Source organism: Microtus ochrogaster, unplaced genomic scaffold (assembly GCF_000317375.1).
Source record: "Microtus ochrogaster isolate Prairie Vole_2 unplaced genomic scaffold, MicOch1.0 UNK10, whole genome shotgun sequence".
In the NCBI taxonomy this organism is placed as follows: domain Eukaryota; kingdom Metazoa; phylum Chordata; class Mammalia; order Rodentia; family Cricetidae; genus Microtus; species Microtus ochrogaster.
Window position 1 is genome coordinate 4459213 of NW_004949108.1, and position 4588 is coordinate 4463800.

Below are 4588 nucleotides of genomic sequence, written 5' to 3' on the forward strand. Positions count from 1 at the left end.
CTGTGTGGATTATCCTCTCACTCTGGGCTGCAGAAAGCTGCTGTCCCCGTACACACACTAGTTAAGATGGGTTAGAGAATATTGCAGCTAAAAAGCTGACACATTTTTTGCCCAAATGTGGGGACCGAGAGAGGACTGGCAGAACGGCCAGATTCCATGCAGGCATTCAAATGTCGAGGTCAACTGTGGCTCCTGCGTCTGCTGGACGTGTGGCTTGGAACCTGTAACTGCCTCACAGTCAACTGGCTGAAGCTAGCTGCAGACTTCTAGTCTCCAGAAGGGGAGAACCGGGGCTTGCTAACTGTTCTCATGAGCATTCCATCCTGATCTATCCCTCCCTTCTTCAGGAGCAAAGCTCCTGGTTAGCCCGGCACGTGGCTAAGCCCACCTCAAGGTCTCATTCTAAGTCTGTGGTTATGAAGTGGTCAGTGCCGTCAGTGTGAGCCTGCAGAAGGGCCCTCTGGTAGTTTAAATGTAATTGGCCTCTATAAGCTCATAGGGAGTGGCACTATCAGGAGGTGTGGCTTTGGTGGAGTAGGTATGGCCTCGTTGGAGGAAGTTGTGTCACTGTGAGGACTTTGAGCTTTCCTATGCTCAAGATACCACCCAGAGTCACAAGCCTCTTATCCGGTTGGAGATGTGGCTCAGCAGTTAAGAGCACTGGCTGATCTTCCAGAGGACCTGGGTTCAATTCCCAGCACCCATATGGTAGCTCATAATGTCTATAACTCCTATTTCGGGGGCTCTGACACCCCACACAGACATACATGCAGGCAAAACAGCAATGTACATAAAATACAAATTATTAATTAAAAGTAGCCAGCATCATGTCTGCATGCATGCCATCATGCTTCCGGCCATGATGATAATGGACTGAACCTTTGAGCTGTAAGTGAGCCACCTCATAAGAATTGCCATGGTCATGCTGTCTCTTTACAGCAATAAAAACCCCATAAAAGGCCAAAGGAGCATCATCTCCTGTCTTCGCCCTTCCTATTGGCTAGTGTGTACACGGGCTGGGTGTCCTTGGACTCTGGTGTGACCCTGACTTCACCTGGGAGGAGGCCTGAAGGGAGTGAATTTCCCACTCTGGATTCCATAAACACACGTTCATCTTGTTTCAGGCACTTTGTTGGAGATTTTTGTTGTTAGGAGCCACGTTTAGTCCTTCCTGGTAGTGTGGAGCTCCAATGCTGTAAGAACCTTTCCCTGGAAATTCTTTCTTTTCCTCTTCCATGTGCAGTGTCAACTGCTCAGCACAGAAACCTGAGATGGGTCAAGATCTCATCACTAAAACAGCTGTGGCGGCACCCGCCTTTAATCCCAGAACTTGGGAAGCAGAGGCAGGCGGATCTCTGTTAGCTTGAGGTCAGCTTGGCCTATATAACAAATTCCAGAATAGCCAGGGCTACATAGAGAGACCCTGTCTCACACAAACAATCTCATTACTAATGGAGGTGTCTGGGGACAAGGTTGTCATCAGTGAACTGGATAGGGTATCTGCCTGTTACCTTAACTTGGGCTTCTTGACCTCAACCCCACTGACATTCTGGACTGGGTAAATCTGCTGCCCAGGTTTATCATGTAACATCCCTGTCATCGCAGGTGAAAGCAGCACCCTAGTTATGCCCCCAAAGCATTCTAGATTTTGCTGGATGTCTAAGTGTGTAATAACTAACTGTAGCTGCCCTCCACAGGAGACTGTTTTAAAATGTGTGCACGTGTTGTATAGTGTATGTGAAGGTCAGAGGTTGATACTGGGTGTCCCCCTTGTGTTGTGGAAAATTATTTTAAGATGCATTACTTTTGTTTATGCTCTGGAACACTTGTTTACACGATGTAAAGGCGTGTTGCTTTTGTTTATGCTGCATTTGTTTAACTCCACGGAGCTGTGATTCTTTGCCTGTCTAAAACGTTTGATGGTCTAATAAAGAGCTGAATGCAGGGAGCAAGGCTAGGTGGGGCTGGCAGGCAGAGAAAATAAACAGAAGGAGAAATTTGGAGAGAGAAGTAGAAGCAAGGTACAAGAAGAGGAGGACGCCAGGGGCCAGTCAGTCACGGAGTAAGAAGGAAAGTAAGAAAGATAAAAGCCCAGAGGGAAAAGATAGAAGGGCTAATTTAAAGAGAAGCTGGCTAGCAACAAGCCAAGCTAAGGCTGAACATTCAGCAGTACTAATAAGACTGTGTGTGATTCATTTGGGAGCTGGGTGGCGGGTCCCCTAAAAAAGGACAAAGAATAAAGAGTAAAAAACAACCAAGAGTACCCTTGGGCACATTCCATTTTATTTTTGATAGTGTCTTTCTCTGAACACGGAGCTCCATGTGGCTAGGCAGTTGGCTAATGAACTCCCAGGGCTGGTGTGACAGGGATGTGCCCGATGCCCAGCCTTCCATGTGGGTGCTGGTGATCCAAGCTTAGGTCCTCAGACCTTGTGCAACAAGCACGTCACTGACTAGCCCATTTCCTCAAGACAACAGTGTATACTTCCCTAGGCACAAAGTTCTCCAAGAGTCGGCCCAAGTGAGAGGATCCTTGATATTTAGTTCCTTTTCCAGACTGATAGGGAAGCCAAGCCCTTTTCTTGTAACTGTGTCTGCAGCAGGGAGGCAGGAGCAATACCAAACGTTCTTTACAGAGACCTGACACTGGAGTTCTCTCTTCCGATGTTCCCTTCTCCTGCTATATATCTCGGTACAGAGAGCCACTTCCCTAGTCACAGAAATACCTAATAAAGAAGAAGGAAGCCACTGCTCCTCGTGGCGAACTGGAGAAAGGCGGGAGCATGCGCATGCGCATGCGCGCGGACACTCAGGCCCGTACCATAGGTCTAGACTCAGGAGTAGAAGCAGAGCGCAGAAGGGGTGGCCCAGGCACTAGGAGTAGAGTGGGTAGCATCCTCATGGGGAAGAGTGAAGGAAAGGCCTGGAAACTAACCTGCATTGGACCCCATTCCATCAGTTCTAAAAGGAGGAGGCCAAACAGCAGACTGAGCTATGGAGATACTTCATTTAGACACATTTACAACTTAGAGAGGTTCTCGTCCACAGGGTTTCATGCATGCCAAACTTCTCGCAGTCTGCCAGTCCCACGGCTTGGAAACCTTTGCTTCCCTTTGCTAATGATCCTTTTGAGTCCGGGATACTGCCCACAGCTTTCCCTCCTCTCGTTATCCTTTCTTCTGTACCCTCCGACCTGCCCGCTCCTGGAACCCTCTTCTGGCAGTAGGTATCCTCACCAGATGAGCCCCTTCCCTCTCCTGTTTAACAGGCACACACGAACCATCTACAGAGCTCAGCTCTTCCCAGGGCCTGGGACCACTACACACAGATGCCGGAACTTTCCCTTCCATCAAATGTGTAACTGTTACCCACTTTTGCTGTTCCTCTTGGGCTCCCTGTCTCACCCAATCATTCCACTAAGGAAATGGAGTAGCTTCTAAGCGAGCAGCTCTCAACCTGTAGGTCATGACCCCTGTGGGAATAGAACAACCCTTCCACAGGGGGTTGCCTAAGACCATCAGAAAACACAGATATTTATTATTTGTTATTGCAATTCATGACAGTAGCAAAATTACAGTTATGAGGTAGCAATGAAAACAACTGAACTGAACTGAAATGATTGATGGTTGGGGGTCACCACAACACTATATTAAAGGGTCTATATTAAAGGAACTATATTAAAGGGTCGCAACGTTAGGGAGGTTGAGAACAACTGTGTGCTAAGTCCTTTGACTAATTTCAAATGACAACATTTTATACACAAGAAAGGAAGGGACATCTGGAGGCCAAACATACTGATTACCAGTAATTTCTAGGAATCTGAAAATACCCCAACAGAGGACACGTTCATTGGCTCCTTTCTGCCTATTGATGTGGCCAAGAAAGCATCACCGAAGGCTCTCACTTCCCTGCCATCAAGGAACAGCTGCCGAAGCTCTTCACTGGAGGGCTGAGCTTCACAACAACCGACTAGAGTCTCGAAACAATTGAGAGTCCGAGGAGCTATTTTGAGAAATGGGGAACACTCACAGACTGTGTGGTTACGGTTACCCAAACACCAAGTGATCCTGGGCCTTTGGGATTGTTACACACACCACCACGGTAGAGGAAGTGGATGCCACTGTGAATCCAAGACCCCGGAAGGTGGCTGCAAGAGCTGTGCAACCTAAGAGAGCTGTGTCAAGAGGATTCTCAGAGACCAGTGCCCACTTAACCGTGAAGATCTTTGCTGGTGGTATCAAGGAGACACGGAAGAACATCACCTGTGAGGTTATTTTGAGCAGTATGGGAAAATTGAAGCGATTGAAATCATGACCGACAGAGGCAGTGGAAAAAAGAGCTTTTTGCTTTTGTCACCTTTGAGGACCATGACTCTGTGGTCAAGTTACTCAGAAATACCATAGTGTACACGGGCACAGCCTTGCAGTAAGAAAAGCCCTGTCCAAGCAGGAGATGGCCGGGCGGTGGTGGCGCATGCCTTTAATCCCAGCACTCGAGAGGCAGAGGCAGGCGGATCTTTGTGAGTTCGAGACCAGCCTGGTCTACAGAGCTAGTTCCAGTACAGGCTCCAAAACCACAGAGAAACCCT